The following is a 24427-nucleotide window of genomic DNA, read 5'->3' as shown; positions in this document are numbered from 1 at the left end:
GCGCCCACAGCCGAGATCTCCAGCCTCTCTGCACTGGGGCGGGTAAAGCGATTGTAGCCAAAGCAGGCGTCACGTCACCTCTTATGACAGGGAGGGTGGTTCCACTGCCAGATCCCGTTAGGTCGATGATTATGGTTCGCCCACTCTCACCAAACCTGAATCCAGTACACAATCATGGTAAGAGGAGAGTGAAGGCCAAAGCCCTCATCTCCCAGCCATACATCAAAGAAAACGCTGTTTTTCTAGACGCGTCACGATCAGGACCTAATAGCTTTGTGGCCTCCGTGGTCGACATGAAAGGCCGCAAAATGAGCGCTGCTGCAGTTAGGGCAGATCTGCCGCAGTAGCACAACACGTTGCCATCTCTCTAGCACTGACAACCAGAGACACCTCTCCCATATTCCCAAGACTCCATGACGGCCCTTCGATCGTTCTACGCCAACCAAAGCACCATGGCCGCACGCGGCATTCTCACCACCGGAAAGGTCTATCCTCACGAGTTAACGCGGTTTCCCGCCCATATGGGCGCTCCCGTCGACGGCGTCGCCAACGCCAATAGAATATTTAATTATTGAAAGTAGATCAAAATTTCGACGCTTATAAATGGCTCACTGCAAGTGACCTACTGCTTAAGCGGCCTATTTTATGCGGGTCTTTTTCATATGCGGCCCGTATTTAAACAGCCCCGAGAAGGGCCGCTTGAAAGACGGCACGCATGACCTCAAATTTTTATGTGGTATTTCAGATCAAATCTGTCCGGCTAACTAAGCGTCTCAAAATTATGCGGCCCAATGGGTATTTTTTACGAAAAAGTTATTTATTTAATGACAGGTGCCGTCCAGAGCGGTTTCGCAGGCTGTTTCATACACATAGCATAGAACCACATTGTACGAAATTGGGAACACTCAGCACACAAGCATGGCAACGCACATCACACAATCATGGGAACACTGGGAGTCGAACCCGGGTACACCGCGTGAGAACCAAACACGCTAACCACTACTCCACATCACTACATGGTCGCGGAGGACTCGCATAGCTATTTGCAGATACAGTTGTCTTTCCGAGGCTGTCGTTTTATTTCGATCGTTCACTGTCGGCGATCGTGCGTGATATACATATAGTTTGTGCACCTTGTTACCGATGCTTAGGCGGTTGGTGATAGCAGATGTATTAAATAAGCAGTATACGAATAGCGCTTTCAACAGCTGTGATGTGGGGCGGAAAGGCTAAACGGGTTAACATTACAGAGCATGGGAGCTGCACGAAAAGGAAACTGCTTCGTTCGGCGAGTGGTGTTCTTCAATGTTTTCTCTTCAATCGCTCTGCCGCGGCTGCAGTCGCTGTTTAACCGGGCATTCGGCTTTGTCGGAGAAACTTTCAACCTCGTTCGCAAGGTTCAGTTAAACTAATCCGCCGCTAACATGCGTACCTGCAACTACATTAAAGTGCGCTTGCTTCAAGGTGGCGCTGTTGCGCTTCCTCGACGGTATGACGGCAATATGGCTCCGATATTCTGAGACGTCGAACAGGCTGGCGGAATTTCGCCCGCCCGGCTAAGTTGGTTGAACCGCCAAATATTTCCATTCAACTTCGCTGGCCTCAACAGGGATGCCCTGTCCGAAGGAGTGACATGATATATAACTCTTGTGAGTATCAAGAAGAATTCTCTCGAACCGTTCCTATAATGCTGCTCCGTTGTAGTTAATAATTCAGTTTTTTTTTGAAGCAGCAAGGCGCGTCAGTATCTCCGCCCGTGAGCCTGCCGTAACTTCTTTGAAAATATCGGGAGCTTCACTGCTTTGCACACGCTAGCTTGTTTTCGCCTCTTCACCTGCCAGGCGCATGCACGTGACGTTGCAACTAGCTACCGTGGCCATACCTGCAGTGCCGTCGAGCTTAAAGGAATGAAGGGAGGAAAGAAATCAAGGCGTGGTTAAAGAGAGAGAGAGAGAAAAAGGATGCATAGAAAAGCAGGGAGGTTAATTAGAGGTAGTTCCGGTTGGCTACCCTGCATGGGGGGAAGGAGTAGGCGGGCAAAAAAAAAACAAAGGCGTGGTTAAAGAACATATATTGTGGGGCTTAGCGTCCCGAAACTGCTGTAGATTACGAGGGACGCAGTCACGGAAAGCTACGGATTATTTGTGGCCACCTGTACTTCTTTAACGCCACAAGGGTTTTGCATTTCCGTAAGACTGCGACAGGGGCGGCCGAAACGCTAAAGTCACCTTGTTACTGCGGTGACTGTCGTTGAAAGAATGAATCAGCTGCTTGCAATTTCGCAATACAAGGCAGGATTTTGCGGGCGTGTCGAAGCTTACAACGGCTCCATTCCTAGCCTCGCAAGTCGATGTCTTCGATGCAAAATGAAAGTGGTGTAACCGTGATTGGCCCACTGTATCTTGCGCTAGATTTGTATGATCGGCACTACCGCAATGAGCACTTTCTGCTATCTGGAATGCATGTGATTATCCTTACGCAAGACGAGCCGCATTCATGCACAAACGAATTTTAATTATGTCAATAAAAGAAAAAGAAAGCACCGTGTGGACTGTATTAAAGTGCACGCGCTCTGTTCATTGGGTATGCACTATTGCGCAGTGTCAGGCAAAGGAACACGAGCCATGAAGGGGTTGAGAGCAGGTGAGATGTACTGCATGCTAGCATACCTAATTATCTCGAAGTAGAGATTGAATTCTGAATTAGGTATCGTGCACATTAGTTCAGTGCCTCTGCCTTCTTTATATGAACTGTGCCCTATATACACAGTTAATAAAAGCACACGTTTTTCTCCTACCACGTCAAGTATGCTTTTGCAGAATGCCCCCTTCATCTGTGTATGCCATCTGAAAGCATGCTGTACATTCATGTAGACACTTTCTTGCAGACATAGACAAAGAACATATTTGTCAAAGGAGAATGATTTATTTACTATACAACAAAGTGTCCAGGTAGTTTCACTGTAGGTTTTGAACACAGAATGGGGACTTATATACCAAGCTCTGAAAGTTACAAGTAAAAGACAAACTTCAACAGTAAATACAAAAGTAGATAGGCAGTGTTAGTGCCTGCAGCTTTTAAAATGTGAAACAAGCATAACGCATTACCTTGCATGAACTTCATGCAGTTGCTACGAACAAGAGTTGGACCTTTCAGTTCACCGTTTTCTTGGTCATTAAAAAAAAGGTTTTGTTATAACCAAAACTATGGAAAACAGCCGATAACTACAACATTAGGAACAGAACACACACATGTACTAAGCTTACTGTAAGGTCACATTTTCTATAGATAAGTTATCCAATGAGGAACTTAGGCAGCTAAGTGCTCGCAGCTTTACAGAAAAAAAATAGCTATCCGTTACTAGCATGAAAAAAGAAAGAACGAAAGTGCTGCATGAAAATTTACGAGGTGTGTTCAAAAAGAGAACAAACTTTTGAAATAGCACGCCAACCAGCAGAGACCACGCTGCGGCTACTGAACGTATTTAGCAGTGGGTTTAGACAAACTGCCATTTGCCGCGTTTCTCTCTCACCGTTAGTTGCTGAGCTACAGCCGCCGAAGTGAGCACGTGCGCAAGCTGTTTGTCGTATTAGTGCCAAAGTAACAATGAATGAGATTTAAAAACAACCTGTGTGTGTGTGAATGTTTGGTACAAACTTGGCAAAACTTTCACAGAGACATTTAGATTGCTTAACCAACCACACAGGGAAAACTGTATGAGTCGCGCATGGTGCTATGAGTGGTTTAAACATTTTGAACAAGGCAGAATGTCGGTTGGTGACGATCCCAAGCCTGGAAGACCTTCCACATCAACAGATTATGACTATTTCAAGAGAGTGCGTGCTGTCATTTGTGCAAATCGTCGTTTAACTGTTCGAGATCTAGTTGACGAAGTGGGCATCAGCGTATTATTATGGCATCCTATTGTGAGTGACAAACTTGAGATGTGTCGTGCCAGTGCAAAATTCGTGCCGCGTTTGTTGACTGACGATGAGAAACAGACCCCTGTTGAAATCAGCCAGAAACTGCTTGCCACTGGCAATGGCAATGAAAACTTAACAACATCATAACAAGCAATGAGCCGTGCGTTTATGGCTGTAATATTGAAACGAAGGTGCAGTCGTCGTAGTGGGTGGGCGAACGGTCTCCTCGTCCAAAAAAGCCCGCATGAGTCGGTAAAAGATCAAGGTAATTGTGGTGTTTTCTGACTGCAAATGAATTGTCCATCAGGAATTTGTACCACATGGTCAGAGGGTAAACAAGGAAGTCTACCAAGCAATCATGACGCGTTTGCGGGATGCTGTGCGCAGTAAGATGGCTGAATTGTGGAAAACTCAGACTTCGTTGTTACAACATGACGATGCGGCAGCTCACGCGTCGCTCCTTGTCTGCGGCTATTTAGCAAAACATCACACTCTCGTTGTGCCTCATCCACCGTCCTGTCCAGACCTAGCCCCTGAAGACTTTTTCCTGTTTCCCGAACTTAAAACCATGTTGAAAGGACGTCGCTTCCAAGACATAAAAAAATGTCAAGGCAATGCGACACAAGAACTACGCATCATCCCAGAAAAAGCTTTCCAGGGAGTTTCCCAAAAATGGAAGAAATGATGGGAACAATGAATTGCCACAAGAGGGGACTACTTTGCGGCGGACAGCGCTTAAAATGTTGTACAATAATCAATAAAGATGTTACAGCAAAAGTTTGGTTTGTTTTCGAACACACCTCGTACGTATCTGATTTGAAGAACTCTTTTGGGAGCCAAGCAACGAAAAATTCTTTTGTCCTCCGCAGCGCACTCCGTATACATGCCGCAGTGGTTAGGTGAATACAGACAGATCCAAGTGAAGTTTTTTTATGTATACATTGCTAAGAAGAAAAAAAAGTGTTTTTAAATAAGTGTTTCAATTTTACATAAATGCTCCGTCATCACAAATACATTAGATATAATTTATATATGTTCAGAGTTACTTGTCCTGATGACTTCTGGACCTCCAGAAGACCTTCGTACCTGCAAGGAAAAAGAAATTCCACACAATGTTATACAATTCTAAAAACTACTTCAATTTGGCCCTGTTAGGGTTTTGTTTTGTTCAATAGTTGTTCTAGGGCAATATAGTAATGATCTTGCACGAAACAGATCTCAATGTTAACCGTAAACTTCTGAGTCTGCGAGATAACGATCCGAGGTCTTTTATTTGACTGCCCTCATTGTGGTGGGTCTAGAAAAGCACACTTGACTGCGCTTAATTCCGCCTTGTTAGGGGAGAGAACCATTATTCAGACTGTTCTACACCCTGGCATTACCCTGCTACTTGACATGTGGGTTGTTGCTGTAGTGCACGGCACCGCATTGATGTGCACGCATTCTCTTCCTTTCTATTTTACATCGCGGCTCTCCTGTTTACTTTCAGTCCCTTTATACCCCTTACTCAGCAAAGTCGCTTGTATTTACACTGGTGAACCTGCCTGTCCTCGTATCTTTCTACCTCATTCCTCCAAGAGCATGTGTCAGCATTATAAAGCTATGTGTCCATGATTTACTACAGAAAGCAGAACATTCGATATCACACACTTGGCACCTGAATAACTTATAAGAGATTGTGAACGACATGCGAATGTGTCCGACCTTTGAATTTAGAGCTTTGTATTTGAAATTTCACTGGCAGTATTAGCACTAAAGTCCATCCCTAATTAATCTGAATACAGTGAGCTCATGCACAGTGTAAAGAAAGTAATCAACCCATGGCAATAGACACACACTTAATGCTCTGAGCAAGCAACTAAAGAGAGAAAAATACGTTCAGTAGCGTTCTTCGCGTTATGCACACATTTCACATGTACTTGGCCTCTTCGAAATCAAGTCAATGTGCTTGAGCTTATGGTTTATTTCAGTCATATTTTTTTACTCTTGCAGGCAATAATTTATTGGCCCGCATTTTCAGCTCGTTCTCAGGGGCACTCATTTATGTCCCTTACATTTAGAAGCATTCAGTTCCACTTGCATTTACACTCACCTAAACTCAGGTACTTTCCACTCTTGTGAAATCAGCAGAAATTAGTGCAAGGCTCTCGAATGTGTGCCTATAGTGATATTACAGCTCGTGTTAGTGCTTCAATGTCATCCGCATGCGAGGAATATTGTAAGCACTTGTACCTTTTTGAGCCGCACACCACTTTTGAGCTGGCAAAATATGACCTTTTTCTGCGTGTGCTTCATTATAACCATCTGATATTTCCGCACTGCAATGTACAGACGTTCTGTGCCAGATTTTGCCTTAGCGCTACTGTGGTCCACTCTAAAGTTCCACTGGAGAGCCCGGGCTCCTCCTTTCTTTGGTGGCGTTCTTATTAGTGTCGACCTCCCGCTTTATTCCTGTATAGAAAAAAATTCATTTAAGCGAGAATAAAAAGAAAGTGCAGAAATTTCATAAGTCGAGAAGCATAACCTCATAAGAAAGGTCTTATTAAGGTCTATTTTGGGTTAGTGGGCACCCGATACTCGCAAATAAACACCTCATAGCAAGCACCACACAAAAGCAAAATTTCCAACTTGCTATGTTCCTTTTCTTCTTTCATAGATTTTATAGCTATGCAGCGCTGCTTTCTCACAACAATATGAAAGGGCGCAAGTACGGAAAATTTTATTTTACTGTCTTTTATAACACTTGAAACTGCTACAATCGACTTCACATATCGCGCCGTTAAAATTTTGCCAGTGGCATAGAACTTCGCCCGTTCTACAAGTAACGAGCGCACTGTAGCTAATCCTGCGGCTAGTGCAAACCGACACTTCGGAGCTGCTCCGTCGTCGGAGTTATATGATTATGGACGCGTAACGCAAGCTTCGAGCTAAATTGGGCTCTTAATTTAGTGAACTCGACGCTTTGAACAGGAAAGCCAGAAACCTACGCAAATCAACACACTACACAGAGAAACCTGCATAACAAACCAGAAAATTGTTCAAAATAAAACCGTCGTTTGATAAACTGCAACTACGAAATCCAATGAATTATTAACGCAAAGCCCACGAAAGGGATTAAAAAATGCACATTTCATGATTAGAACCCTACGCGGGATATGTGTGGCGTTATAAAGCGCAAGCCCTAATGAAAATTCGCAGAATTTAATTTCAACAAATGGACACCTGGATACGCAAGAAAAAAAATCGCCAGCAATCACACAATTGAAGGAAACCGAAACGGAGCTACGCCTGCAGTTATAGCTACTTCACACGCCAAAACTCCGATGCGCGTGTTCGCATTAGTGCTACAGTTTCAGATATTTTATATAACCAAGATTCGTTATCTGCTCGCTCATAATAATGCAATGGTAGAAATTTAGCATTTGGTAAGCATAGCGTATAGGAGGCAAAAATCGACCTACCAAAAAGACACAGGTTCGCAGCTCTACAGCACGCACTCCCGGGCCCACCAATCGAGCGTATACTGCGGTCTCCCGCCGATGATCGCCCGTGTGGGCGTCGTACTCGCACGAGTTGTCGAAGTTGCACTGGCTTCTTGCAATTTCCGGTAACAACGGTGGATTTGCACATCACTTACATCACCGAGAGCGTTCATCGACGCGGCCCCATCACTTCACAGCACGAACACAGTCGAACACAGCCAAAAACAATCGCCTTGTCCGCCGGCTACGCCATGTTCTCGCTCCTTCCGGACCGATGCAGTTTCCTACGCCATCAAAGCAAGGCAGAGGCGACGAATTCTTTCTCTTTGGTCTCTCCTTTGACCTTTGGTTTTGTTTCTCCGTCAAAGCATCCCTCTCACCGCTCCTTGCAGCTTTTGCTTTGTAACACTCTCTCAAGGCTTCGGCGCGCTTTTTGCGTGCTAAATTTGCAGGGCTGCATATAAACGCGGCCGCATCAAGCGGGCCCTGCCTGCCGCCGCATTTATTGTCACGAATAATATTGCTTGAAAGTCCGTTGATTTGCAGTACGTTACGCTGGAACGAAAATATACCGCATATGTGTCGGACCTTATGCGCCACTTCACTAAGAGTCTATCGCGTGCCACTTTTAAAGGCGAAGCTTGAGCGTCCTCTAATTTTTCTTTAGCGAGTCCAAGTTGTCGTGTGGACCACGCGGCAGGCTTAACAGCAGCTCTGCATCTTGTCCGGGCAGACTGGCCATCCACACCTGGGCATGTTTCCGGTGGTCCAAACAGTTGACCGATGTGCTGGTGTCCAGTATACGATAAGCATTCCACGGCACAGTGCCATCGGATACAGGTGCGTCCAGTAGGTTTTCTGGGAGCAGCATCGCAACGTGGGGTTAAGAAACGACAAGCCGGCAATGCCCGGGTCCGTTGGTCGCTGGGCTGCGGCACCGCTGTCACCAAAATTATACGGCGAGATCACGACATGACATAACGCTGTATTTCGCAGTGCACTTTCCCGCCATAGTTTAAGCTGTCTGCTTCAGTGCCTCATTCTTGTGTTCCTCTCTTGCCTCCCCTGTCAACATCATTATTCCAGACCAATGTAATCCGTGACAAATCTATAATGAATGAGAGAAAATTCAGCAGGGATATGGGACAGCGCAAACTTACGCGTGAAACTTCAAAGCACTGACACGGACACCTATTTTATTTTAGCAAGGACGTAGATGTTGAAATTCTGAAGATGATAGTAACCATAATTATTTAAGTTATTTTGTGCACATTAGATGGAAGCCAGCCTAGATAATGCAAGGTATGTCCTAGGCTTGAGTTCATGCAGTGGCCGTTATACTCTTCGGGCATCATGAATCCATAAATACTGGAACATACAACAAGCAAATAGTGGGCCAATGAACTTATTTATACTATATATTTTACTTAAACTGAATACCAGCATTATTTGTGCTTGTTCACTTAATGCACATAACGTTTGCATGCTCTAATAATACCTTTCCTTGTTGCTGTAATGAAGAGCGAATAGTCAATTTCTTTATTTTAAAATTTGTGTGGTGAAAACACAAAAGTAGAGTCTTTCCGAAAGGTATACATTGTGTTGCACCTATTTGCCCAAATACACTCAAGCAATTTTCATGATGAGTGTGTGTTGACAGGGCCTGACGATGACTCTATCGTGAAACTTCTATGATGGCGTCAAGAAATGGCGTGAACAGAGTGGGATGACGAAGGTGCAGCGACAACAATGACACGACCACGACGGCATCTTCATTCAAGACCAAGAGCACATACCCCATGCAGATAAACAACTTGGGTCACTGGGTTTGCGTAAGAGGACAGACAGACAGACAGACAGACAGACAGACAGACAGACAGACAGACAGACAGACAGACAGACAGACAGACAGACAGACAGACAGACAGACAGACAGACAGACAGACAGACAGACAGACAGACAGACAGACAGACAGACAGACAGACAGACAGACAGACAGACAGACAGACAGACAGACAGACAGACAGACAGACAGACAGACAGACAGACAGACAGACAGACAGACAGACAGACAGACAGACAGACAGACAGACAGACAGACAGACAGACAGACAGACAGACAGACAGACAGACAGACAGACAGACAGACAGACAGACAGACAGACAGACAGACAGACAGACAGACAGACAGACAGACAGACAGACAGACAGACAGACAGACAGACAGACAGACAGACAGACAGACAGACAGACAGACAGACAGACAGACAGACAGACAGACAGACAGACAGACAGACAGACAGACAGACAGACAGACAAGACAGACAGACAGACAGACAGACAGACAGACAGACAGACAACAGACAGACAGACAACAGACAGACAGACCAGACACGACAGACAGACAGCAGACAGGACAGACAGACAGACAGACAGACAGACGACAGACAGACAGACAGACAGACCAGACATAAAGACAGACAGACAGACGAGACAGACCAGACAGACAACAGACCAGACAGGACAGACAAGACAGACAGACAGACAGACAGACAGACAGACAGAACAGACAGACAGACAGACAGACAGACAGATAGATAGATAGATAGATCAGCAGGCACGCTAAAGACGATTTAAGTAGGCGAATAATGCTATTTGCAAAAAAAACGTTGATAGTGCACATTGTGTTCTCCGCAAGCAATTTTCGCCGCCCTATATTGTGTAATATGACAACAACCATGTAGTTGCACAACTTCAACGCTACGGGGGTTAAATTATGAGAACATTTAGAGGCCATGTTACCTTTTAAAACCTGTTGTGTGAGAAGATGGCGCAGTGTCTCGTGTACCAGAAGAAAAAAATGGTAAACTCCGCGGTAATGCAGTTCCACTCAATGTGATTGCTGGAGACGTGCGGAGCAGTGATTCGTCGGTGTTTCCCTTCTGTTTATCTTGTTTTATTCCGTATATCTTGTGTTTAGCTATTCTTTTCACGATGTTGGGATTACCTTGCCTACGCTGGCGAGCAACTTCAGCTTCTCGGGCGCGCACCGCTTAATCAGCCCTTCGTTGGCGCTATCTTTCACGGGTGAGCGCCCGCTGGTGCTCCAAGCGTGCTTGCTGCTCGGCGTTCGTGGCAGGATAGAGGGTCCCGGAGCGCGGGAACGACTCTTTCCGCGCGCCCTAGCGGAATCTTTCCACTTGTGAGGCTGTGTCACCCTCTCTCGAATAGTTTAGATATCAGCTTGGCGTTTTCGATCGAATTTTCATTAATTTTGTTTAATGAATGCGTTATTTGATGATGTTTTGAAGTACTGCACATTGGGAAAAATGGTGCATCAGCTTGTCTTGCTATAGCGCAACTCAGTTTGAGTATGAAGGGAAGATTCATACTCAAACTGAGTTGCGCTATAGCAAGACAAGCTGATGATGTTTTCCTTATTTTGTATTCTTATATACTTATTTGGTTTATTTTGTCCATATTTAGGGGAATTTTATGCGAATTTTATCTCTTACGTAGACCTTGTATTGTGCGTGATACCCGCCGACGATAGACGACATCCGGGGCTCCTACAGTGCTCCGCGCTTCAAAAATTAGTAGCCCTTCCCCTGTCGAGAAAATGGGAGTAAGCGAAGCTTGTCGTGTGTTTCTTCGGTGTTCCTCCGAACTAATTACACTGACGAGTACCACGTTGTTCTCGAACCAAAACCGGTCACACGCACTGCAGCTGGCTCCGAAGTTCCGGTTGCGTTGAAACCTAACCGTGTTACCAGGGAAGTTGGCGCTAGCTTGCTGATGCGTGCAACACCTTTACCGGGTTCCTGGAGGGCTAGGTGACGCTGACATGTGGCCTCAGCATCGCGTTCCTGCAACTTAGAGTCGGTGGCTCTTCGCTAACGTTTGGCGTCAACATCACGCTCCCTCAACTCGGGGTTCGCGTCTCTTCTATGACGTTTCCTCTGGGCTTCCAAAGCCCTCACGCTAGGATCGGCTCGTCGACGACGAGGCCTTTCCCGAGCGCGTTTATTGGGGATGGATTGCCATGAAATGTCTTCAAAATTAAATCTATCCATTACATTAGACATTGAATGGCTCATAACTCCTTAAGCTATGAATTATACCCGCCTAAACGCAGCCTCTGTATTCTACGCTGGAATGAAATTCTACGCTGCAATGAATAGCGGCAACGCAGCCTGCTGTGTGTGGTAGCATGTGGTATCGACGAAGGCGGGAGCAGTGGCACGAGCGCGTGCCGACCACCTGTGCATTTCAAACCCCGTTTTTAAGAGAGTGTATGATGAACCGACAGTCACTGAATATTTGCGCCTACACTTGAACATTACCGTCGTAATGAGGACTACTGGCTCGGTGAAGTTAGGCGAATCAAGGAAAAAACAACAGATTGGAAAGGCACTCATCTCTCAATGTTCGCGAGAGCCACTGCATGCAACTTGCTTTTAATAAGCAAGATATGGTACGTGATGCAAGTTTTCTGTCGTTCTCGTACAAATGTGCAAACGATTCAGATAGTTTTTGCTATGTTCATTTGGGCATCAGAATGAAAGAGATGTAGCCATATGAACTAGTTTAAGCGAGTCAAAGACGGGGGCCTAGTAGCCTGTAACATGAGGCCTGTAACATGATGATGTAACATAGGCCTGTAACATCTTTTTCTGAAACAGCTAGTGAACAGGTTTACTTTCTTTCGAGACTTGCGTGACCCCTTTCTGCGCACAATGTGCCAATTGCGACTAAGGAAGCATCTACCGGCTTATGTGGTAAGCAATTTAAATATGCCTGGTGCTCTTCGAGGGTACCTAAAGAAAGTTTTTGACAGTGTCCTTTTTCTGTTCGTACGCTTTTCTAATGATTACCTTTTTTCGGTGTCAAGGAAGAAATTATACAGGGATACATTTGACATGATCAAATGGGTTCCTATGTACAGGGTCATAAACAGTGGAGGACAGGGACATGACTTTTTAAAGCGTGTTAAAAATGCAGGTGCAGCCAGGTACCAAAACTTTTTTCTTTAAGTTACATACCGGGACTTTGCCCGTATGGGCCTTTTTACAACAGGGGTACCATGCAGGATGCGCCGAGTTTGGCGAAACTCGGGATCTTCGCGAGCTCTGGCGACGCCCCAAGATGAAAGAACTAATGGTTACAAGACATAGTTTTCAAAGCCTCCAGTTTCATTAGTTCATCTCGATTCACTCTGGGTGGCTATCATCTCTTGGGCGTTGCCATATGGGCGGTAGACAAACTGGAGCTCACGTGATCATACGGTCGGTGCATAGTCGTGCCTGCTTTCACTTGTTTGTTGTTCCACCAAGTGGATTACAGGCACAAGCAAGTTAAAAAATAAATGCATTGAGTACAATAATATTAGTCACATTAACGTGGGTTGTAAGCATTTGAAAGTTTACAAGATGTAGACTGAATGCGTATTAAACTAATTTGTAGTTTATTACGTTTCGCGTTATACCAGGAGGGGACGCTCGCCCTCCTCTTTTTTTCTCTGGATTCGATTGGCGTGGCTCGCTACGTGCTTGCGCTAGCATTTCCGAGCACAGATTGGTGTGCGCTTGGTTTTCTCACTGGGCTTTCAACAGATCGCTCGTTGCTCCTTCTCTTCCCTCTGGATTGGATTTGTGTGGTTTACTACGTGCTTGCGCTCCCATTTCCGAGTACAGATTGCTGTGCGCCTGGCTTTCACACTGGGCATTTAACAGATCGCTCGTTGCTCGCGCTAAAGAAAATAGGGTGCCTCGACGCGCGCGCTCACATCGAGGCACCCCAGCTGCCCCAGCTGCGAGACGAAGTGAGCGTCGGCTAGCGCATAAGTGGTTTGCCGCGCGCTTACCGTGTAATACCCGTGACACACGGGCAAAGTAAAGTGCACTTTGTTCGAATGTACTTCATCGCGCTGAGTGTCACTTTGGCGGTGCGCTGCTACAGGAGAAAGAAAAGTGTTCTTTCAAATTGATGGCCCTGGCGACCGGGAGTCAGACGGGAAAGCATATATTTATTAATATAAATATATGTGCACGAAAACCCTTTATTATTGTTAGAAACAACATTTACAATCCACCTTTACAAGCGCCGGCAACGACGGCAACTTGAACAGCAACCGTCAAAACGACTCGATCCGCCAAACAACTGCGCAGCCATTACCCGCATGGTCGTGAACAGCTCGAGAACGAGAGTAGTTTATTGAGGTTCTTATTTTTTTTTTGCGGTGTGGCACATTTTATTATCTTGTAACGGTAGCAATTCAAAACAATGTTATTATAAATTTCTCGTGACTCTTCTTTCAATATCACTTTATTATCTTCTGAGCATTGCCTAACGAGGCTACACACTTCGCCGCCGCGAAGTGAGTTCGCAAAACACACTCGCCGGTGAGTGCGCGCTGCAGCGAGTGTTACTAAGCGTTCCCGTGTGGCAGCCTGCAAATGACACTAGCCGCGAAGTGCACTCGCTCAAAGTACACTTTACTTTGCCCGTATGGCACGGGTATAAGCACTCAGGAATGCAGGAAAGCACTCATACAAGGGTCAGTAAAGTACGCTTTATTTTCTTTTACTTTGCGATGCACCTTCATACTGGCAAGCGTCGAGCGATGGCTTCTAACAACCGCTGGAAAGAGTCATTATACTGGGTAGCCCAGTATAATGACTCTTTAATGAATCGGTGCAGTTAACCTGTACCCATCGCTGACAAGGTGCCGCTTCACATTTTCACAATAACTTTCTATTTTTTGCGTGTGAACGCCCGTGATAGGGTCCACAAAGTTCACGCTTTGGATGACTATCTCCCAATGCAGATTGAGGCATAGCGCTGTTGGCATCCACAAAATTTGGGATACATTTGTATGCGTCCAATTCGTGTTATTCGGCCAATTCGGGGGCCATTATAAATAATGCTCCCCGGTTGAACATTGGCTGCTATAATGGCGCCTAGCGTTGCCGCCTTTCGTCGGTCGACCTTGAAAGTCGCAACACCCCTCTGATCGCGCAGAACATGCCGAAGACCCATGCGCCACCATCTTTAATACCGCCGTAATTTTGGAATCGGCGAAAAGTTGTCGCCCGTCATTAGGCGGCCTCGATTGTACTTTTGCTCGCCGCAAAGAAGGCACTCGTCAATTTGCGCTATCTTCACGGGGCCACCGAGTGGAGGTCGCGCCAGCAGCTCATCCCTCGAGACCTTACGGGGGTACTTCCTCCAGTGGGCGATAGCGTCCTCTCATAGAGGAAACAAGTCACCGGTCAACTACTTCAACAACCAGATGTCTACGCTATTGCCCACGCAGTACGTGAGCCAAATCATGTGCCGCCTGGAGAGGTCCTCATTCGGACGGCCGAGGCGGTCCGTGTTGGCGAAGTAACTTCCTTCGCCTCTCTGCCCGTGCAGTGCAGCACTACCGTGTAACTGCGAAAATTGATTTCGGCACCTGTTACACCGGAAGGCAGCCCGGCGTCCATTCTGAGTCTTTCGATATAATGTGACTACTTCTCCTGCGCAGGTTGGTTGGTCCGGGTTGAACCCCAGGTGTTCTCAGGTGCCCCAGTACTCCGATGACGACGCCGGACCTGGCCTGAGGCTGGGGCGCGGTGGAATAGCAGCGCTTGAAACAGGAGAGAGCCGAAGCGATCGCACGAACTTTTCCTCCGCAGCATAGTCACACCACTCTGTGCTCGTAAAGCATAATTTGCCCGCCAAGCTGTCTCCGCAGACGAGGACCTTCGCATAACTCGTCACACAGCCAGCGCACGGACCTTTTGGAAAGGCAAAAATGACGCTGAAACTCTACGTCGGTCATGTAGGTGAACGGGTTAAGGTGAACGGAACGGGTTAATATTGACGCGTACTGCCGCTGCATGCGATGACACAGGCTGCTGCCGCCACCATGTTCGCGAGTTCCACCCGAGGGGAGTTTCGCGATGTACGAGTTTGGTACGAGTTCGCCTGTCAATTAAAACCATATAGTTCACGCCCCGCGTGAGGCATGTAACTATCGTGCGCGCCTACCACGGTTGGGGCATGCACGCCCAACTTATTTTTCGGCAACAGCGACGTGGTGCGGAACTGAGAGGCATTAACAATCTCGACCGGCCAATAAAACACGCACGATGCACTGTCATTGGTGAAGGAATGAGCACCACTATAAAAAAAAAGCGTCGACTTTCGCTGGCTAATGCAAATATCTTCTTAGGCTGTGATGGCGCCACAACACGGTTCATTATCTGCATTTTGGCAACGTAGCGCACAGCAAATAATTATCGGTACGTCATTGTAGCTGCTTGCAAGCCGTCGATGCGCCGTGGTGGACGGCGATTCTGAGCAATGCGTAGTGTTTTCCAACGACAACGTATCGTAGTTGTCATTTGAGATGGCTGCTCTGCCATCAGTGATTTATCGGAGCCGCAGTGTCGCAAACACGATCAGCGGTCAGCGCAAACACACCCAGTGCGATGGCATTTCTTCATAACAAGCACGGTACACTAAACAATTGCAACACCTTCCTGCGTTCGAAGCCTAATTTCCTAACTGCACACAAGAGCCCTCACCCGCCAAAATGCGATTGCTGCGCTGTCGTTACGATATCCATCAGCGATCGCTGTTAGCTCAGCTGCAGAGACAATCGGGAAGCACATTGGAGTGAACAACACACTCAAATTCTGCGTACATGCGCACGGAGGCACCATCACTGTGCAAGCGGTGACAAGCCATCAATTGTGTTGCTGGGCAGCACGCTCTTCATTGCAATGCATCGCGGAGACTTCGCGCACGCAGATAAACTGGTGAATTTTCACTGTGCCGCGTCACTGCGGACTCAAGAATACCGCACAGCAATATTGCAGCGACAGCCACTGCTCCCGTCTTTATAGCTGGAGTGTCATTTCACTTGATAAAGCGGCGGCCTTAGTAGCCGCCTCAGTGAAAACACCTGCGGTGAACAGCCATGCCACAGCGCTGGGTTGCCATTTCCCTAATAGACAGGGAATGGAGAGATCGGCTGTGTTTCAATACTCGCCTAAGACGACAAAGTAGACGGCTTAGTTGACAGCGGCCATCTTAAATCTCGTTCTAATTCTCACGAAGGCGTCAAAGTAGACAGCTTCGCGAAGACAGCATCGAAGTCGGAAACGATGTAGGCTACTTTCCTGTCCAAACAAGATGGCGGCTAGCAGGATGCTTGGAAAGCCGACAGGAAGGTCGTCGGCGCACAAGAAAACGTAGACGGGCTTTCCTACGCCCTTAATGTAAGTCACGTCGTGTTTTTCATAGGTGCGCAGCTGCAAGGACTTAAAATACAGAAATACTGCTTGATTTTCTCAATGTTTCCTTGTCACCGCGAGGTGGCGTCTCGTCGTAGACGCGTCGGCGACCAGTAGAAATAACCAAACGGAGGTTACCTGATTGGTGGCTAAAATCAAGGCAGGGGTGAAATTTCACCCACCACAAAGTACAAAATATGTTAATAGCCACCGCCCGATTTGAAGGGTTCAGCCTCATCCATCCATCCATCCATCCATCCAGGTCTTTTATACATCATCCAGACGGTTCGAAACGCGTTCCATTACATGGCCTCGAAGCTGTCTTGGCTGTCTCCTTAGCTGTCTGCGTAGACAGTCTCCGATGCTTGCCAGAATTGGACCACACCCATCATTGTCATGACTGACTTTATGCGTCATTATCGCATCTACTTTGTAGAGAATAGCACTGCAGCGCCCCTGGCGACTGCTCACCATATGAACTCCCTCGTGCGTGCGACCATCTAGAATGTATCCGCTTGTAAGCTTTCTCCTCAATGTCGTCACTCGCGGCAATTGAGGTGCAAAATTTAATATTTCACTCGACGACAGTTTGTCATCACTAATTGATAGCGTTCAAAACGAAAAAATAACCGATAATTTAAGAAATAAAATGTTTGGTATTTTATTTGTTGTATTTGAAAGTATTCGATTGAGGGAAAGTGTAGGTACAAGAATGCACCGCAGGTGCCCTGTTCACATTCTGCGGAGGATAGAAAGAGAAAGCTCGAAAGAGGAGGCACGCCCTCGACGCGCCCGAGAAAGGCGTGACAAGCGGCTCACGGCAAGTGTGCAGATAGACAGAGGGACAGTGGCGGTATTGATAAATTGCGATAATACTTAGATGACGATACGCGGCGCTGGCGCGTTTTGTTGCGCAGTCCTCTGAGCTTGAAGCGCGGAAGCACCGTGCCGCGCTGGCTGCGCTCATGTTGTCATACGCTGCTTTATCTCGACATTTCTTTTTGCCTGCTGTTATTGCACGTTTCTTGCTATTTCCGTTCACTTACTGCCATCGAGAAAACTCAGGTAAAACTCGTGCGAACGAAAAACTCGGCGCATCCTGCATAGCACGCCAGGAGGGTTTTATTGCGATAGCAATTATATGAGGGCAGCATTGCGGGCAAGTTGGTAGTCCATTACTAAGGTGTTATTGCGCAACAAAAGGACATGGACGGCAGAGAAAAAAATTTGCATTATTGGGAAGGGGTTTATTTTTGGGACGTTCTTCAAAGAACACTAAGGAAACAATTGCCCTTAAATCCATTAGGTATTATTAATTACCGATAGAAAATGAGGACGGACTGCCTTTGGACCTCGTTATGATAATGGGCATCCACTGTTTGTGGCGGGCTCGAATGGCAGGTTTCTTTTTCTTTGTGAGCCTGACCGAATGCCTGCACGACTACTTTTCCGGGAGGGTGTTTTCAAATTCATTGATGTAATTAAAGATCTAGTGCCCCCCCCTCCCCCGGATCGGCTGACGAGGATTCAGCTCCTCGCAACTTTAAAAGAATTCTAAACATAACATGGCCAGCTAAAATGTGGCTGACCGCACAGCATGTATGCGTGCCACTTTGAAAGTATGTTTATATGCAAAATTATGGACTGCTTTTTTGGGGAAACTTGATGCAATGAGTGTTTGCTAAGTGAAAGACCCGGCGATAAAGAACGAGAAAAGTGGCTGAATTGGTTAGCGTGGTGGTCTCTCAACCCGGAGTTCGGTGGTTCGAATCCTCAGCCCAAGCAGCAATGTTTATTTTCGCGCTGCTTGAGAGAATTTTTTGCGGGCACACCTTGTGTTGTGCGTGACACTCACCAACGAGGAACGACATCCCGGGCCCCTCAAATGCTCCGCGCTTAATAAATATCCAGCAGGCTTCATCGATTTATTCTCTTCGCTTACTGCGACCGCAATATTCTGGCACAGTGGAGCAAAAATGTCATTTTTTTCTTGCCTGCTTTTTCCTTAAACGTTTGCACGCTCCCAACTGCGGGGGAATGAACAAGATGCCAGCGTTTACAAGGTTCTTCTTTAGGGTGGGGGATGGTTGTGGTCCTCGAATAACATAATTTTCAGTGGAAATTTGAATAAATGAAATGACGAATATAATATTTTTAAATAATCATTACTTTTGTAATAAAGTAAGGGTTGTGTAACCAGTAGTCAAATATTTTCTGGTGTCGTCGATCACTGTCTGAGGTAACAATGAGGCTAGCAGATCGCAGGAATTACCGGACAGCACGACGCGCTTCCTGATGCAATACTGAAACTTTTTTCTGAACGAACTACATCCATCTTGCGGATTTCTACAGAACTGATTTGGCGTCTGCTAAAGTGTACCTGCATTCACAACTCTAACGTGGCATATGCAGTCTTAATCAAGTTGTTTGTGTCACCTCCGTAATAAATGTTTCTGAACTTACCCTGCCTCAAATTTACAAATTTACAAAAAAATGCTTCCAGATATACCACATGCTTTCGACCAATATGAAAGGGAACACGCCAATTGCTTTATTTTCACGTAGCTTATACAATAACCAGCAAACAAGTCCTACGAGTGCAAATCACTCACAGGAAAGCAAGATGTTTCTAATTATGACAGGTACAAATCCACAAAACACGGTTAATTTCTTCGAAATGAGTTCATTGATCCCTTTCCTACCATTGTTACGATTGGGTGGATGTCTCATTTTCTATGTAATTATTCTTTCCACCTAGCGAGTTTCCGCTGAACAATTACGTCAAAAGCTTGCCTTTGCTTCGAGTTGATAAATTCGACTTCGTTCTGCCATCTGCTAGCTGCCTGGTTAGCTGAGATGGTAGAGCGCCAAAGGCGGTGGTCACGGGTTCGAGTACCGGACCCGCACAATTTTTTCTTCAACTGCGAGGCTTCTTTCGAGGAACCCGTATGGGTTTCCTTTGTAGCAATTGCTACGATTGGGTGGATGTGTCATTTGCCATTTAATCGCTTTCGTGTTCGTCATGACTACAAGCTTTCGGGTAATGTCGAATGAACTTCTCCTTCGCTTTTTATTTTACAGACATCAAGTTCGTGTACGAGCTTCGAGTCAGGAATTCATCCCTAAGTAAGGTTCATACTTTAAAGTGCTCAGAGATATACAAGAACTTGACGCAAGGAAGAACATCACAGCGCCTCTATTTTCATAAGTGCCAAACTTTTATGGCAGAGCGTTTAGAGTGGTTTGCCGTGGACAACCTTTATAGAAATAAATAATTCGTTACAGTCTAAAGCCTTCTTTGAATTTATGAACACCGTGATAGTCAGTTCCGTCTGTGCTGCGTTCATTAGTTTTCCTAAACTAACCCTTTGACTGACGGCTTCATATTGAATACAAAGTGTTAATTCGGCGTGTTTACCTAATAGCAACATTGTCGTCTCTTTTTTGCCTGTAATGAGATGGGAATGAAAGTTTAATCACTAGGTTCGGTAAAACACTGAGGCTTTTGTCGGACAATGCTGCATCAATGCCAGCACCAAAAAATGCCCCAAAGTGACATGAGCCTACCCTCAGTAACACTTTGCGATTCACGAAAAATGTGTCTTCATGAATATTGTTGTGTTGTCATGACGGCAATAATAGGACACAGTAAATACTACCAGTTAATTAACTTGCAACTTACTTTACCTCTATATACGACGGCGGATTTCTCGTGTATGCATCTTTTACACATCCTATTACTTTATCGAAACCTCAGGCGAAAAATGTTTGTGCTTCATTACGTATGAGCACACGCATTTCAATACCTTAGCATCGGAGATTCATAAAACCCATGTATTATAACTGCATTAATTAAACTATGTTACTACGCCCACTGCAAAGGCTGAGAATCGAGAAATAACGGACGACTTTTAGCACTGTCAATGGTGCTACGGTGATGCCAATATTAGACATGCTGGTGTGGTTTCTGGGCTTGGACTTTTATTCATTGCCCAGAAGTGAGGCATCCCGAGACCTAGCGCGTGGGTCTGATACGAAATCAATGAAGATCTCTGCCATAACGGGTAGTGCATTGGAGCACTTGCCTAATGCTTATCATTTGCACCCAGTACCATAATTATTCGCTGTTATAGTCCAGTTCACTGCCAATATGTTCCATACGACTGTATGGCTCCACTCGTCAACCACTCTGTAGTAGCACGATGCGTACTCATAATAAAAGGACCCTTTACTTTTATTTGAATAGTCGCGGGTCATAACAAAGTTCGACGCATAGATCAAAAGCTTTTACACCCAAAATGGTGTAAAAATGGCGTATTCAAGTTTTGCACCCTTACACACACCCTTTTGTCATTGTTTTGCAATACTACCACCTTTATGTAGGGTGCTTACATCGTTAGCACCCTTTGATTGCCACCAAGGGTGTTTCTTTATGCTTAAGAAGGGTATAAGTGACATGTACACATATAAATGTGTATACATATGTATACAGGGTGTCCCACGTAATTTTAGCCGAACTTTAAAAATATGCAAATGCCACGTAGCAGGGCCACACCACGCTAACGTTGTTCGCCCTTGCTTGATGATACACGGATTATTTGTTGCATTACGCCTAATTACATATTTATTCCTAATTTATAATTTAACTTCTGAAATGCCGGTCATGAATGTTAGCAAGAATGTTTTTACGCTTGAATACAGCAGGATAGAACAGCATGTGCCCTGCACGAGTGACAGCCAAATGTGACCCTGACTGATATTGGACATGCTTCTTTAATCCTTCCTTAATTCACTGCTACGAAGGGCACTTCATAATTCGTGACAACGTTGCGATACTTGACGAGATTCTTTTCGTATGGCTGCTCCCTATTCTAAGTGGAGAAACGGGCTCTCATCAAGGACAGCTTATTTAAGTGTAAGGAGCAACACAGGTACACCGTAGCGCCTTGTGACTTTTCTTTCTAACTTTTGGTTATTGGCATGTATACAGACGGGGTGTTTCAGCGAACACTTTCAAAAATTCCTAAAGGCTGCCTGTGGCAGATAGCACAACTCTAGTTCATAACCTGGTTACTCGAAGAGGCGAACATTACTTCCACAAGAAATTGAAATGCATAATCGAACAATTAACAAACATTTACTAATTAGGTTTTTAACTAATTAGATGATGGCCCATATTGCAATTTACAACTTGTTGCCGTGGAATTCACAAGGCGGATCCACTTGGAACGAATTCTAGGGATGACACCAATTTCGTGATATTAATTCCCGAACTTTGCGGAGAAATGCATTGGCGTTCCAGTTAGTTTCTGAAAAAAAAATGTCACTTTATGCAATGAAGCACAGAATTAACTGGAACGCCAATGGATTTTCGGCAAAGTTCAGGAATTAATATCTAGAAACTGGTGTCATCCCGAGAACAATTTCCAAGTGGATTCGCCTTGCGAACTCCACGGCTACAATTTGTAAATTGCAATATGGGCCATCAGGTAATTAGTTAAAAACTGAATTCGTGAATTTTTGTTGATTAGTTGATTATGAATTTCAATTTTTTGTGCAAGTAATGTCCGCCTCTTCGAGTAGACCAGCTCGTTAACTAGAAATGAGCTATCTGCCACAGGCAACTCTGAATAAATTTTGAAAGTGTTCGCTGATACACCCTGTATATGGTCCGATACTAAAGACATTTGCGCGGTTCTTTCATTTGACCTTGCTGTGCTATTTCTTAGATCGTTGCTGCGTGCGTTTTATAGAAAGTGGTTAAAACCGACGAAATATAATGAGACATTTTGTAGCATTTGTAGCTGTGCACAGACACCATTCACAGCAGCGAGCAGCGGCTAAAATAACATTGTTGCTATTCACCTCCTGATGGTTTGTGAGTGGGCAGGGTAGACTGAAAGAAGTTCCAGGACAGTATGGCGAATATTTGCTGTGATATTTGATTTCCTCCTAAAGTGCGAAATCATTATTATGGGAGGCTCGTTGTGGCTAAATAATAGACTTGTTTGAAGTTTATTTATTTATTTATTTATTTATTTATTTATTTATTTATTTATTTATTTATTTATTTATTTATTTATTTATTGGTAAAGTTAGTCCGAAGGCCGATACAGGGTGGAGAACTAATAAATTAAGCTTCAAAGATCGCTACAAACAAAAGCGCTACACAAACCAAACCAGAAAATACAACTGCTTTATTATGCCAATTTTACTTAAGTATATCCGCAGATATGTAATATAAATGAGAATTGTATTACAGGCACCGAACACTACAAGCAACAACGACTGTACCATATACAATCAAATTTTCAACATCACACACAGGAACTTCGTCAATATCCCGCAGAGTCATTTCAATCATGTCATATTGCACATGCCGCCTATCATTGCACAAAGAAGCTAATAATGTGTGAGGCTGGATACATAGAAGAATAATAGGCCAGTACCGATTTTTAAAAGTGTTCTAGAGAATCAATTTCCGTTATGCTATGCGGTAGCGCATTCCAATCTTCAATCCTTTTAGGAAAGAGGGAGTATTTATATGAGTCAACCTTTGCAGTTATGGACATAAATTGGTCCTCATGGCTAGACCTAACGTACCGTGATATCCGTGACATTCTGTTTTGTAAATACCTTTGAGTGTCGAAATTGAAGCAGTAATGTTTCATTAAATAAATAAATTTTAGTCTTGTCACTTTTCGCCGCAATGAAAGCTCGGGCAAGTTTAGTTGAGCGAGCATCTCAGTCACTGATGCCGTGTACCTATATTTTTACATAATAAACCTTGCTGCACGCCTCTGTATTTTTTCAATTTAATTTACTTCATTCTTTTTATATGGATTCCATGTTATGCTAGCGTATTCCAGCGCGGGACGTACCAATGCTAGATATGCTGTTAGTTTAACATCTCGGGGAGCAAGTTTAAGTCTATGTCTTAGTGACCGAAGTTTAACCTCTGCGGCATTACATAGATTAGTGATGTTTTTTCCAAGATAAGTCATCTGATACCGTAACGCCTAAATACTTGAAGTGGCTCACTTGTTTTATTGGATGACCGTCTAACTTGTAATTGAAAAGTAACACATTTCTTCTTTTCTAGTTATTCGCGCATAAACAGTTTTTTTTCTTAATTTATTTTCATTTTCCATCGCGTGCACCAATTGGTGATTGCTTCTAGTGCTGAACCTAATTCTAATTAGTCCTCTTGACATGATATTTTAGAATATATTAAGCAATCATCTGCAAATAAACGAACCATTCTCTTATCATTAAGCCCATTTCTCATGTCATTATTATAACATAGAAACAATTTACGTCCTAACACAGACCCTTGAGGGACACCTGATGTTACGTTTAGAATGTTTTATTTGTTTTCTTTCTCTTCCACATATTGTGACCTGTTAGTAAGCTATGAATCAATCCACTTAACTATATTGAAATGAACTCCGAGATCAAGTAGGTTACCAATCAAATCCGAGTGGGAAACGTGTTCAAAAGCTTTTGATAAATCAAAGCAAATTCTGTCCACCAGACCTGTTTCATTAATTACCTGAGCAAAATCATGTACTCTTTCTGCAAGCTGTGTGATAGTGAGCAATCGGCTCCTAAATCCGTGCTGGTTCGAAATGAATATGTTCCAGGTTTAGATACATTTAAACAAACTTTTTGATAGGATATGCTCGAACATTTTACAGCAAGTACATGTAATAGAAATGGGTCTATAATTTTGAATTC

This window comes from Dermacentor silvarum, chromosome 7 (genome assembly GCF_013339745.2).
Source record: "Dermacentor silvarum isolate Dsil-2018 chromosome 7, BIME_Dsil_1.4, whole genome shotgun sequence".
Classification (NCBI taxonomy): domain Eukaryota; kingdom Metazoa; phylum Arthropoda; class Arachnida; order Ixodida; family Ixodidae; genus Dermacentor; species Dermacentor silvarum.
Note: the sequence above shows the minus strand (reverse complement) of the source record.